The sequence below is a fragment of the Bidens hawaiensis genome, unplaced genomic scaffold (genome assembly GCF_021521415.1).
Source record: "Bidens hawaiensis isolate Kalapana, Puna unplaced genomic scaffold, B.hawaiensis_p1.1 tig00000955_1, whole genome shotgun sequence".
NCBI lineage: Eukaryota > Viridiplantae > Streptophyta > Magnoliopsida > Asterales > Asteraceae > Bidens > Bidens hawaiensis.
Genome location: NW_027491057.1, coordinates 49,806 through 66,213, shown reverse-complemented (window position 1 = coordinate 66,213; position 16,408 = coordinate 49,806).

Sequence of the window (16,408 nt, the reverse complement as noted above, 5' to 3'; positions counted from 1 at the left end):
AAAGCTCATCGTTTGAAATTTGTGGCTCGTTTGATAAGAGCTCGAATAAAACTAGCCAATAAAAACTTTATTTTAAACAACCTGAGCTGAATTGCCTCGTTTGTCACACCCCAAAAATCTTAGTTTAACAGCGGAAGACATAGTCAACTAATTTGGGCGGTGACAGACACCGTTTAGCCATCAGTATTTAAGCACAACATATTAACATACAAGTTGGACTTTTATTCATTACAAAATGTCATGAATACACGTGCCAGAGTACACGTTTTGTTTAAAATAGAAGTCCAACACTCAAGTATTACCCACTTGTTTTTCCCACATCATCTTCACGAAGCCTCCGGTTTTCATTTACCTGAAAACACGTTAAAATAATTTTGTCAACACAAAGGTTGGTGAGTTCTCAATTTAAAAAAAAATATCTTTACCCAATTATTATTTATCGGTATATGCCACTTGGTCCACACGTGACCAATATTTTCAATTCGTTTCCTTGCCTTTAATTGGCCAAGGTCCACTTTCATTTTACACACGAAAGTTATTCAAATTTTCACACCGGTTCTCGCTTTACCACGAGAGACCATATGCCCCTCCTTTCGCTATAAAAGCGAAAGTGCATAAGATTCAATGTTTTATTTAATAAGTGTGATAGTTATAGACTAGCTAGGAATATAATAAATGTATGACTCCCTTAAAATCTATAATCAAAGCGTATGCCAATCGAAATATTTATCACTTACCCCATTGGCACGACCGGTGATGATAGGGCGTCACCCCAATAGATCTATCAATATTTCTATGCCTGTTTAACAGTTAATGATTATAAGGTTGCGGAAAAATGATCTCGATTTATGCCCTCGATAGCCCGACCATACTGGTCAAATTTAAAGTCATTCCAATACCACAGTTGTCCAAATAAAACGCGTTTTAACCCAAACGTGTCTTCCCCAAAAACATTTATAAAATTATTTAAATGTGTCAAAACAATGGGGATTTATGAGAAACTCACATTTGTCTCAGCACAATTAACACATACGAGATGAAACACAACCTTTTGATGCAAGATCTTAACAACAGTCATCAAATGATAACCGAATTTCCTATGTTTAATACAAATATATATTAACACATAACACATACACAAGTAGGAACGTATCCTAACTTAACTCGTTTATCCTCATGTGTCTTATTTATCATAATTGTAATTATTAAATTACGAAGTTCTATCATTTTAGAAAATCGTAACCGACCCGGATGCTTCAGATTATCGTATAATTATAAACTTAGTTCCAAACCATTTTTATATAAGTAATACATTTCTCGAAACTAGAAATGGATATTATTTAATAAAAAGTATGTATATTTGTTGTAGAATTATAATATCCTTTTATTAACCGGTTATCTGAATAATTTATTTGGTCCAAATGTCGTATATATATATATGGGGTAAGGATCCTAAGAGAACAATTGGCAAATTGAGAACTTTGAGAACCATTTTGAACCACTAAAAAAACCTCTAAAAAAATATTTAAAAAATTATAAAAAAAACAAAAATTTTAAAAAAGTAAAAAAACCAAAATTCTTATATTTCATTATGGTTTCATAAAAAAACGATTTTTTTTAATTCGTATCATACCTATACATATATGTATACATTCATTTAATCTCTGGTTACGTAATGTACACATATGTACATTATCATTTACCTTAAATTGTACATATGTGTATAGAAAAAAAACATGTGTGTAAATATTATACATATATGTATAATTAAAAAAAACGATTTTTTTTCTTTTTAATTCGTATTATACCTATACATATGTATACTTTCATTTAATCTCTAGTTACGTAATGTACACATATGTACATTATCATTTACCTAAAATTATACATATGTGTATAGGAAAAAAACATGTGTGTACATATATGTACATATTTGTCACACCCTCAAAATCCAATAACGGAGTTTTACCGTCAGAGGGTGTGAACTGGCAGGATCGGAATCATCAGTTATAATCAAATTATAAAAACGTTTAAATGCAAATAAGTGCGGAAGCGTAAAAACCTTAATTCAAAAGCTGCGTCACGCAGGACGACTTAAAACCAAAGATAACTGTTAAAAATAAGTTTGCAGAATAAAAGTGTTTTCATTTAATGCATGCTCCTAAACCGCGCGCCCGCCTCGGCTACCTGAGAATAACATACTAAAAGTGTCAACACAAGGTTGGTGAGTTCACAAGTTATATAAGATAAATCGTTTAGCGTTTTGCGTAACCTCGTTACGGCGTTTCAGTGTTGCGTAACCACGTTACGGCGTTTAAGTGTTGCGTAACCACGTTACGGCGTTTAAGTGTTGCGTAACCACGTTACGGCGTTTAAGTGTTTTGCATTACCAGATAGTGTTACGTCAAATTATATATCGATAGGTAGCTAATCTATACAACAAGTATCGCTAAGTGGTTCGAGACCGAAGCTGACTGTTTATCAAGTGCCCGTCACCAGGTCAACCCAGACCATGGTAAGTGTTAGCCAAAATTACACCCACTCAACCTCCAGTTGAGCTTAGCGTCGGGTGGGGTTTGTCAAACCCAGTAGTACTACTCAACAGTGACTCGCTATTCCAAATATTAACCGGTTCGATGTGTGGGACTTCAAATGTTACGTTTGCCGCTTAGCCTTTACAAGTGATATATAATTTATAACAAAATCTTAAATATGCGTTTATCTCAGAAAATGCGTTTATCGGAGTATGTTATCTCCCCCAAGTGAAAAACGTTTGAAAACATTTCAAAGAGCGGGGTAAGTGAAACTCACTGTTTGCGAAGAATATCCCGATATAGATCACCAAGTGATGCGCGTCGTAGAAACTTTCTAGCGTTCTAAATAACAAATAGATTTTCTAAGTATCGGTACGTTTAACGAGTCTCTAGACTCGGCACATAATACCTATGCACGTAACAGATTTCGTTTTTCGTTTGTGAATCGTGTGTGACTTAAACAAGTACAATTGTGATACGATACATGAGTGAGCAATTACTTTCGTGTCACGTACTAATAACATACTTTACTAGCAATTATCCCCGTAAGGGCATTTTGGTCAACAAACAAAATTAACTAACCATTATTCCCCATAAGGGCAATTTGGTCAATTCATGGCAATCAATTAGCAACTATTCCCCGCAAGGGTATTTTGGTCAAAACATAACAAATATATAAAAACTATCATATTTCATGCATTTTTACACAACTCAGCAGTTAGTTTCATTATGACAGAATTTCTACTTGAAAGATTGTACTATTTCACCGATCATAACGTCTCAATTAATTCACCAAAAATCACCACATAAGCATACATATCTTAGGTTTCCAGAACATATTTTATCTTATTTTTATTCCACATATTTTTCTTATAATGACCAAAACATTACAGCAAACTCATATCAGTCAGATTCATGCGCAACAGAATGTTATTTGCAATTCCCGTTAAACGAAAAATCCAATAAATGCAAGACCACTTGGGTTTGGTTCCTAACTCAATGAGTCAACTTCCAGAAGTGGAACCAACCCAATTGGCCTCGTGGTTCATGAGATATAACATTTACAACTTAACCTAACAGCAGGTCTAACAGCTCAGCTTTGCACCACGTTTTTGTAAAATAATAAGAGTACACTTCTACTTGTCCAAAAATTACAAACTTATACTTCATGGAAACTAGACTCAACCTAGTTTACTGCAGTACCCACAATCTCAACCAATTTTCACGTTTACACTTCGTTACAGTCATTTAAACATCGTATACACATTCTGCCCAGATTCTGTTCACATCAAAACTTAACAATTTCACTAGCCATGGATCACAAATAAATCATATAACATGCTAGACACTAATACTACTATCCATGCATCTCAATTACACCATACATACAAGATTAGGGTTTGTGTTTTAACTCAAATCAAAGACAACAATGAATCATGCAACAACATCAATCTAGTTATCAATTCATTATCCAAATAACAACAATCATATTAACCATATACATGAACAAAATCGGCTGCCTAGGGTTTGTACTTAACCCATTAAACATCAAAATTAAACAACAATAAGGTAAAGGATGATCAATTATACCTTCCTAGCACCTAGTTCTTGGATTAATCACTTGATTTGATGTGTATATGTGTGTGTTCTTGTGGACGGCAGCCGTGGAGAACAAAGGGAGGGCCGATCGGGGTTTGTGGTGTGGGGGAAAAGAAAAGAAAATAAGTTAGGGTTTGTAGTTAAGGTTATATTTATAATTATACAAGTTACACTCTAGTCCCTCTACTTCCAAGTGTTACATCTCTAGCCTAACTAATTGGTTCTTGTTTCTTGTTTAACATTCCACATAACATAATCAAGTAACACACATATATCTAACACATAATTATCACATAATTATTGTTTTGACGTTTTTCGTTCATTTATCAATCGTTTGCGTCAACTCGTTTGCGTTTCGGTACAAATCCCGAAAGACTACACATGTAGTAAGTGTTAAGCGTCATTTAAACCCTAGTTTAAATGTAATGAAGTGTGCATTATAGATTTAACGATCTTAAAGTTTGAATTGACGGAGTTGAGTTAACGGAGTTAACCTGAAATTGACGATTGTCACATCATTCCCATGTTAAAGAATTTTCGTCCCGAAAATTTGAGTCAAGTCGTGATGAGAGAAAAAAAAATTTTCATTTTGTCATAATATTATACATATATGCATAATTTAGCTAAACTGATATTTTTTTATTTTTTTTAGAAACCGGGATGATAAATAAGAACTTTGGTTTTTTTATTTTTGTGTTTTTTTCATTTTATTAATTTTTTAATTTTTGAGTTTTTTTGTGGTCCAAAATGGTTCTCACAGTTCTCAATTCCCAAAAAGTTCTCACATGAATCTGATCCTATACATATGTATATATATATATATATTTCATAAATTTACACGAAATTGTCCAAGTCTCGATTATGCCGTTTTTAACACTCGAGTTAGCTAATGGTTTTCTAATTAATTATTAACAATCTTTTCACTGTCCAAGTTATTTCCGATAACGATAATTACAATAATCTCTCGTTATATAACTTTTTCAACACTTAAAGATATAAAATATATGCCTCCTCGCGTACGGTTCGAGTCTAGAAATCTGCTCAAAACCTGCATGCAATGCGATCCGGATACACCAACGCGTTCGTTTTTGCGTCACGAACGTTTCTCCGGTTTCGAATCGTCCGTACGACACCTCAAAACCTACATGCAACCCGTTTTAATAAATTATTTTCGTTATGAAATTTGACCAGTAACTTACGAAGCTTATAACTCACCATCCAGACATTTGATAATCGATCCCTTAGGTGGAATCAAAGATCTATGTGTTAGGAAGGCTCACCGAAAATTTAAGCTCGAGCCGACGGTCGGATCTCCGGGAATCTGCTTTTCTTTAAAGCTGCGTTTTCAAAATCCGCCCAGCTAACTGAGTCCGAAAATGAGCCTAGAAACCCAACTTAAACTTCTCTGATCCTCATCTCCATCGTTCAAATTGATTATCTATGGGTTACGAACCCTCTGTAAAAAAATCAAGATGATCGGACCGTTAGATCTTCGGTTATTGAACGATATTTACAGACATGCAAAACTTATACAGTCTGTCCAGATTTTAAAACGCATTTTTAATGAACTTAAGCTCAAAATTAGGACGATCGGAACTTACCATCGCGTTCGGGACGTTGAAAATTGGTTCCGGGTTAATGACGGGCTTTGGCCGCCGGCGGACCACCACGCCGGACCGCCGCCGGCCTCCGGCCACCTTGCCGGAATTCTCTAACCTCTCTCTACCCTCTATCTCTCTCTAACAATGCAGATTTGTGATGTGTAATGAATGAAAAAGTGGAGATACCCCACTTATATAGGCGCATTTTGAACGAGTTTCACGATCGTGTCTCGGTCTCTCGCTTTCACGATCCCGCTACTACAAGTGGCGTTGTATTTTCCAAATACATTTCGCCAAAATATTTATCCCGTTTCCAACTTAAATTTGTCTCGTTAACTTATTATTTCCACTAATAAGTTATTATTGATCGTTTTCTAGTGTCGGTGTCGATACCGTGTTACTCCAAACTTAATAAAACTAGTGTAGTTGTTTTTCCCAAAAACAACCCATCCAAGCTTATGGTGTCTTTAGAATTACTTTATCCACATAATAAACCTCAAAATATAACGACGGTATTAACTTTTACAAACTTATAGGTACAGGTGCTCTAACGCCAGTGTTCGAAAATTACTAATTTGCGTTTTCCCGCTTCGTTATAACTCAGAATTGAGTCACGTTGTCACCTTTGTTCTCGGTTTTCAGTCCTCTACAATACTCAATTGAATCCAGCCATAGATATTTTCTCGAATATCGGTTGAATATTCGCACGTTTTACCGAAAACGTTCGTTTCTTCTAACTTATCACCAAAATTTCTTTATTCGGTCTAACTTCTCACGTGCATTCCTTTATATATTAACTTCATTCTTAGAATAAAATAATATCTTAACTTACGGTCTTAATTCTCACTTAAACCGGCCTAAACATGTCTTGATCTCGATTAAGGAATATAATAATACCTTTTATTTTGCCGGGTATCACATCATTTTTGTATTAGAGCCAAAATCGACCAAAGCTCGGCTTGTTGGCTCGATCTTAGGTTCGTTTAACTTCAAAATTGAGCTCGAGCCTTTGTTGAGTTGCCTCGTTTAATTTTGAGCTCAAGCTCGAAACCACCCTGGCTTGACTCGAGATCGACTTGTAAACAGCCCTAGATGGAAGACGTTTAAGGGGTGTTTGGGATTCTTTATTTTTACCTCCTTATAACTTATTTAAGTTATAAGTTACAATATTGTTAATTATCATCTTATCCTCTCACATATCAAACAATCCACCCCCCCCCCCCCCTTTTACTTTTCAATAAGCTATAAGTCATAAGTTGCTAAAATAAGCAAATCCCAAACACCCCCTTATTGCATGACCAGATTTTAAGTAGATAGCTACATAAGTGTACGTGTATTTTTTTTTTAACCGAGATACATAAGAAATTTATGCAACTGCCTACACAACATTTTACAAACTATATTTTAACTTATTTTAATTATTTATAATATATTATAATTAATACTAAATATTCAATAAACAATATTTTATTAAAACCGACATTAAGAGTTAATGTTTCGTGTCAATTGGTCTCGTAATAGGTTTACGTGTGTCCATGTATATATATATATATATATTATATTATATTATCTTATAATACACATAGGCACCTCCTCATCTCCCACAATCTCTCTCCATCAGATCAGATGCGGTTAAATTAAATGTCCCATTAAAATCTCCGGCAACAATCCCGGCGAGGTTTACATCCGGCTCTTGCGTTAACGAGCATTTAATGCTTATGCGTTATATGTTTCATTCCGATTCAACTATTACCAGCGGCTCTTAAACATTCCCCCAAATTTCAATCATTCTGATTCAACTATTCCCAAACTTCAGGTATAATTATTTTGTATCATTCTTGATTGTCGATTTAATTTCTGATTGTATGATTCTTGATTGTTGCTTTAATTTCTGATTACTACATTCAGATTACCGACGGCTTTTAACAAATCCCTTTCCCCTAAATCTCAATCATTCCAATTCAATTATGCCCAGTTAGTATCGAACTTCATGTATAATTATTTTGTATCATTCTTGATTACAACTTTTTTATATACAATTTTCACTATCATTACTCTGTTGATTTAATATCTGATTGCTACTTCTAATTCCAAATGTTTTACAATTTGATTTTTGGGAAATAAGAATACCTTAACATACTCACTTTGGTTTGCCCACAAGATGCTCGATCCTATGCTTCATTGATTTTAGTTGTTTACCATTTCTATTGTGAATTAAACTAGATAAATTTGGTGGCATATTTGGACCCTTTGTTGTTGATGTATGTTATACTGCAAGCGTTTGCAACCGCACCATCAGGTATGTTATTTTGATTTTACAACCGAAATTGCTTGTATGCATTTTGGGAATGAAGAACTTGGTTTTACTGTGCAGGATATACTTTATAACTAATTATGTTTTGTTTTGGTTTAGGTATGTTTGTGAGGAATTGAGGATATAAATTATCAATGTTAACTTTGTAGGATGAAAACCAGAGTAACAAGGGCCTTGGTGAACTATATGCGGTTAGTATCGTCTGCTTTATACTGTCTTTTGGCTGCTTTGTTTTATACTCATGCTCTATTTTCTACATCTTTATATGTGATGTCATATATTAATGTTTTTGTGTTACACTTTTACTTGTTATCTTTTTGCAGGATGAGTATGCTCAACAATAAAAAAAACTGGAATGATTTCATAATTATTGTCTTTCTCTGATGAGTAAAAGGAGGTGCTTCTATTTTTTCATTCTCAATGTAGTTTACTGTTCTATGTTTATCGTTATAATTATACCATAAGTTTTATATGGACATTTCTCATGAAATTGCATAAATGATTGACACGAATCGTATCTTGTAGAAGCTAGAGTAACTAAAACTTTATTCCATTATTCATGTGGAGTCATTGTTTTATGAGAGTTTTTGATTCATTATTTTTTTAGGTGAGAAGATTTATTTACAAAACAACTTACAATAATGTGTTTTGCAAATTATGAATCTTCGGGTAGTCAAATTGAAATATCCGTCGAACCCGGTCTCTCTGCAATTGTTGGTGCTTTTGCTTCAAAAGAGTTCCTGTTTCCATCACTTTCATTTGACATGTTACATAGTGCATCGGATGGTGTTGAATAGGATTAAAGTAGGTATATATTTTCATATTTTTCTGGATAATTTTGGGTACAAACTTTTGATTTGGCCTGAACGGACAAAAGCAAATTTTCTCAAACAAGACACGTGTTGGTTTGTTGACTAAATGAATAAGGAATTTTATGATGACTCGTGACAGAATATATTGAGACCTTGCTTTAAATGTTTTATTGAAGTTTGTATTGTTGCAATACGTTGAGGACAATGATGCTCAGAAACTTGTGAACAAATGCCTTGTTAATGTGTTTGGCATTGAAGATAGGGTAAAGGTATTTTGTTTGTTATATTTTTTATTTCTGATGTTTTATTCAAAAAACATGAAAGTGGGTTAAAACCTTATGATGCCACGTTCTGAACAGGTGTGAAGAGGGCAACTGTTGCTAGACCATGAGCCAGTACATTGTGTCGAGAATACATTCGAGAGCATGGATGATAGGAAAAACTAGCACTAAGACGTGCTGAAGATCATTATAGTTGTGAGTACAGTTGATTAGTTGCATAATTACTAGGCATAACGAACCGAACGAACATGAGCGGGGTATGTTCATGTTCTCTTATTTAACTTAAACTGAACAACCGATTAAACACGAGCAGTTAAACGTACGAGGTTTTCTTGTTCGTGTTCAATGGTTAAGAAAATGAAGGTGTTTATGTTTATTTTTGTTCGTTCGTTAATGGTATAAACGAACAGCTCACCAACGTAAACGAACATACGTACGAATATAGTTGAACTAGATGAACGAATATAAACGAATGCAACTTAGCGAACACCAATTGAAAGTAAACATGGATTTTAATCTGTGGGGCCCAAAAATTAATAGAGATAGTGATATGTAAATTTAATATAAGCGAACATTAATGGATGTAAAAAAACGAACGAACATAGGCGAACTTTCATGGACAAGAGACATGTGGGTTGTTTAAGTAAATGAACCAAACCCATACCAAAATTACTTTTAAAAGTTTATACTGCGGGTGAAATTTATAGCAGGTTATGTATTAATTGATTTTTCCTTACTACTTGGCTTTGAAGCATTTTTTTTCTTTGGTCCCTTTGTAATGCATTAGAGATTAAATGACATCCTCTCTAATAATAAATCTGCAGAATCACCAACTGGAATGTGAAAATCTTTAGGTGACATGCTACTAAATATTTTTTTTTTCACAAATGCAGTTATGACTAAAACTTGATAACATGTTAAAAGTGTTGTCTACACAAGTGATAGGAATATCGCCGGTAACGGATAGAAAATTGAAACTAAAATGAAATGGATAGAACAACGATTCGTTTTCGGACACAAACACAACACGAAAATAAACCGTAGGGCTTCGATAACCAATCATAGATAGAGATACAGATTCACCACTCTGGCTAAGAACCGTGTCTAAGATCACCACCCGAAATGCCAAAATCAAGCTAGCATAGACGAATCAATTTTAACTCAAAATTCATTGAGAGAAAATCAATATATATATATATATATATTATCAGAACACAAAACTGGCCTCCATTCCTTTCATCGTGAGTTACATAATAGAATTACATGACCAGAAAGAAACTGCTCTAAACAAGGGATAACTACCTTTGACTCCTAACAAAATTACCAAATTTTAAATGAAGAAAACTAACAGTAAAATTAGAAATTAGATTGTAGAATTAAAAATAAATATCGGATATTTGAGTCTTCATGCTGCACGTGGTTGTGAGTTGTGACCATTAGTAATCCAAGACCTCATTTTTGTATGGAAAATGCATTTACCCAATTTACTATAATGCCCTTGGAAGATGTGATGAAATGTTGAAAGCAACAATATTATTATCGCTATTTGCTAACCATGGGTCTGAAGTCTGAACACACACACACACACACACACATACACATATATATCCACCTGGATCAAAAGGACCCAAATGTTTCCTGGTTGAACTGACCCACCTTTTGTTTTGATAATCATTAATGGTTAGGATCCGTTGACACAAGAGATGTATATCAATAAGTTTCCTACATGCTCATTTGGTTGTTATGCTAGGAAAAGGTGATGTTTTGAGTTTGACAATTAAGAGAAGTGGCCTTTAGGACAACTAGGATGATCCCGAAGGTTGCTATAGCAAAGTATTGTAACGGTTTTTATAGATTTGCCTACATTTTCTAACAACAGGACTAGAAGTTCTTGCAAATTATTAACCATCTGAATTGGCGTTTTAATGGTAACACGTTAAAGTTATGTCTGTAGACTCTGTAAGACTGTAGCTATAAGTTATATTTGTCATTAGTAACAAACTTTGCAGGTTGTATCTTTTCTTTGTTAGCAATTCAGATTTCAAACGGTACTATGGCATGTGAATTTAGGGGTTGGGCCGACCCGTTCAATTTTATAATTTATAATTTTCAAGTTGGAGTTTGATCAAATAAAAACTGAAGTTGTAGATTAGTGCAAAATGGTAAAATCAATTTGACTTTTGAAAGTCAAAATTGTAAGTTTTGTTGACAATATTGAAACAGGGGTTATTTAGAGATACAAGATAATTGGTTAATTTTAACTATACTACTTTCATTTTGACCAAGTGAAAGTCAAACGGGTGCATAGTGGATTTTTGTAATAAACTATTGTAGTAATCATGAATCAAGTTTCGGGCTATAAGTATCGAATATGAGACAACTTTTAATCGGGTATACGGGTCAATAATTTGCAGAAAGGCCAAACTTACAAAAAGAAACTTTTTATTTTCATTTTGACATGATTCAGAACTTTGGTCACGAGTATTTAGGCTGGTTCAGTAAACCAATACATAAAAACTAATAGGCCATTTTTAACTTCAATTTAAGGATTCAAATGGTTACGAATCGGTTTCAAGTTCCGGGTATCAGTCAAAACAAAAATATTATGTCAAGGGCAATTTTCCTTCGCATATCACACCTAATTTTTTGATTCACGCATCAAGTAAATTGGTTTACCTTTTCAATGTATGTCGAACAAACTTAGTAGGTTCAATTGCATATTTCCCCCTCTAAACCATGTTTAATTGCAATATACCCATAAAAATATCAATTGCATATTTCAGAAATATTATTCCCCATCTTTTAATGAAAATTCTATACTGACAAAATTGCCCTTTTATAACTTCTTTATTTTTGAACCCCTCCAGAAATTAAAATAAATAAATAAAAATCATAATACTAAAAAAAGTGCAAAATTAAAAAATGTAAAAAAAAACACAAAATGTTTATCTAGCATCCCCTCGTTCAAAAAAAAATAAAAAATTATTGGTTTAACTTTTAGTGTTAGAATTTTGGGTTGGGGGAGGGGGGTAGATTTTTTTAATCTAACGTCAGATTTAATCTAAAGTCAATTGTGACACCTTATCCAACTCACCCGTTTTATAACGTTATAGACTTATGACCTATTCATAGTTAACTCATAAGATACAATTCTAATAGTTAGCTCTTATTCAACTATATGAATCATTTGTACAATTACACAGCCCATGAGTCTAATCAAGCACCATCTGTGACATTTGTCAATTTCGGGTCTTGTTTGTATTAGTTTTTGTATTTGTTTATTATGTAAACCGACCCGATTTGTAAACCGAAGCTTATGTTATAATCAAAATGATGGATTTATGTTACAATATTGTTTCACACTTGTTGGGTCTTGAAAACATCCTATTTTTATTTTTATTTATTTATTTATTATTTATTTATTTATTTATTTTGTTGTTTTGTGTTTTTGTCTTGATCCATTTTGCATGAAAACTCTTGTGTCTCACACCCATATTTGACCACCAACATTACCCTATATATATACCACATTTCCTCTTCATTTTTCCCTTGCTACAACTCCAAAAAAAAACTCTCTCAAACATCAAAGATTCAAGGTTATCTTCTTAAGTGTTCTTTAAGGATTTTGGTCTTTCATCTTAATTAGTTTATGTAGCCTTATTAATACTTGTTTATGGTTGTGCAACATATATATAATATACACCCCTTGTTTACCTTTGGTAGTTACTTCTCCGATTCCGGTTGGTGAGGTTTCGGACCCCATAAGGCAAGGCTTCATGGAGGACTTCGTGTCCTTGATATATATACATCTATATAACTTGTTCATACATATTAATCTTGCTTATTTTAGTTTGTTGGTCATGTTTACAAGTTCCATGGTTATGGGTTTTTAAGAGTCTATGCTTCGGTTTAACCGTAAATAGCTCTAAACCGTAAACCGAACTTTGTTACTAGTTTTGTTTGTTTAAACATACTTAGTGTTAGATCTAAGTTTCTAAAATCATTTTTACAAATTCTATGGTTATGGGTTTGTAGAATCTTACCTCGGTCTTAACCCGAAACACGATCCGAACCGAAAACCGAACTTTTGTTTAAAGACTTTATTGTTAACTTTTGGTATTTTTTTATTTGTACATTATTATACAAGTTATTTAGTGTTTGGACATGTGGAAACCATCTATGAACTTGTTGTAAGATGGAAACCGAACCAAACCGATTCTTGCTCGCTTAAGACAAACAAGTGTGTTTTTTTTAGCTATCAAGACTTGTATATTTCTTTAAAAATAGTTACAAATTGATTTTTAAATATTTTCTTACGTACTTGGAAATGTTGGATCCAACGTGATCTCATAACAAAGTTTGGACCGACAAAACCGAACACTCGCTTAACGTGCGTTGTTAGTTCTAAAACAATGGAACTACATACTTGGTTAAGTCTTATTAAATTTTATTGAGTTATCTCATAACATTCGATATTTTGGAAAGTTGACTTTGGGTTTGACCAATTATCAAGACCCAAATCGACAACCCGAACACTCAATAAAAAAACCCGTTTTAGCATCTTTATTCCAAAGGGATTTGCATTCTTGCATTTTACCCACCTTATTACTTAACATAGATTGAGTAAATATTAAGGTTAGATACTTTAACCCGGTTTCGAGCAAACTTACATTTTTAAAGGGTTATTATTATAAATTCTTAAATAGTCACATTTTAAACCTTGAACTTCAATTATTTACATTTCTCAACATTTATTTTGTTTAAAGACCTTCAAGACAACCTTTCTAAATTCAAGACTTCTTTTCTTTTTAGGCATTGTGCGTTAAACTCGTCGTTCCGACAAATCTCCAAATTATCATCTTTCAAGTTTACTACTTGAAGGTGAGTACTTCATACCCCATTTTCCATCTTTTATTTTGGGGGTGACATTTCATACTTATTCAACAAAATGTTTTATATTTGAATCTTAAACCACAAACGTAGTTGTATACTTTACCTAAATAATTGCTCGATTTGGTGTTCTATGCTTATATGCCTATGTGTTTATCGCTTTTGGTTGGTGGAACTATAAAATCCTAGACTATTTGGCATCCCCTTATAGCAAGGTGTCGTTAACGTAATGCAATTAACGATAACTATAAAATCCTAGACTATTTGGCATCCCCTTATAGCTAGGTCGATAATGTGTTTAGCGATATCTATTTATCCAAATTACCACTTTTATTTATCGTTTCGTATGCAAGTTTTGTGACTATCTTTATTATATACTAATATGATTAAACTTATGAATTGCTCACCGACCTTTGTGTTGACAAACTTTATTTTATGAAATGTTGCAGGTTTGCATCTTGGTTGATTTATGATTGTGAAGAAAACGACATCAAAGACCTTAGGATATTAGTAAAAATGAACAATATCAATTTGCCATATTTTGTGATATCTTGTTTATGGTTATTTTATGGATAATTGTTATGTGACATTTTCGATGTTGTGAAATGAAATGAGTTTATTAAATACTGTCACTTTAATTAGTGTCATGTGCTATGGACAATCGTTACACCTCGGCATGTTCCGCCGCTTTTGGTCGGGGTGTGACACCATCAAATGCCAGTCACGCCCCCGCTATAACGCCCTAAATAGTTACTGATTGATTTCCCATCGCATCACCCCCTCCCCGGCACTGTAAACCGAACTCATATCGACCGCAGCCACATTGTGTTCCCGCTGCAACGCGCGGGCACACCTACTAGTATATATATATATAATAAATCATCATTACTTTGTTTAAAACCCGACACTAATATTGAGGATTTTCGTTGTTAAGTTGTTTTTATAAATTTACTCATATTTATATATATAAATATATATATACCTATTATTATTATTCGTTTTGAACAAACCATAATAAACGTATTAAATGTATCAAATGTATTAATTGTATTTTTTACCATTATTTTCGTTAAGGATTCTAAGATATATTACATTTAAACATTTATAATAGATCTCATATTATACTTATTTAAATTACATGTACGTAAACTCGATTTTATAACAAACAATGATTTTTATAATTAAATAATAATAACAATAACTAGTAGAGATCAATCGTTCAATCCATAAAGTACCCGACCATAAATATAACTCCAATCATATCGGAATCCTAAATTCATCATACGTATTACATCCTTTATAATTCATTCATAATATTATTTAATTAGGATTCTTGTCGGTAATTCTTGAAGAGCGTGATTTCCGCTTTCTTGTCATATACATTCCTGTTTGGCTTACTCGATCAGGTGAGTTTATCATTCCCCTATTTTACTCGATTTCATAAACGTTTTGGGGACATATACGTACGTAATCATATTTTCATACTATATATATTCAAACAAATGCATACGTGTTATTGTGAAGTGATTAATTAAACTTATGTGCTATTTGCTTACTTGTGTTATCATTCAATCAATCGTATGTTGGAATAACTATTCAATCAATCATATAGCGGGTATTCCTGCTGGTGACCAACGTCTGATTCGCTTGGCAACGGTCTACATACTTGTTTATGGTTTGATTATATTTACCGCACTTATCACGTTATGCTTATTTATATTGTTGTGTCAAAACTGGTGATATTCTTACTCAACTTTATGTTGACAAAACTCCATTTTATACGCATATGCAGGTTGCTTGTATTGAAGATTGAAGTTTGGACATGTAGACAAGACCTTAGGATATATTTAAGTTAATCTTTATTTGAGCTTATATTTGTATGTTTAAATTGTTTATTGTATTTAGATATTGTGTGTATAATTGAAATAAAATAATTAATTAGATATTGTCACATTTATATCATGATAGTATCTTCGAGCTGTGAGCAATCGGATCACGCCACGACATTTCCGCCTTAGATTGGGGTGTGACATATGATACTCTACTGCCTAACATTCTTTCATTCAGACACTACCTATAATCTATATCTATATTACATTATAAAGCATTTCTCTCTCTCTAAGACACCGTAATATTCAATGTTATTTAACTCTCTGGCAAGCCTCCGGCCACTATCCAATCTACGGCATGCCCGTTACGTGCCTTTAATTGGGCGCACACTTGAAACCGTCAATTCAATTAATGGTCGTATTGATATATAACCCACCCTTTCACCATCTTCGAAATTAGGGTTCGAAGAAGCAAATGTAAACTAACTTATTGGATGGATACAGACCTTGATGAGTTCAGGAAGACACAAATGTCGGATTGAACTGAA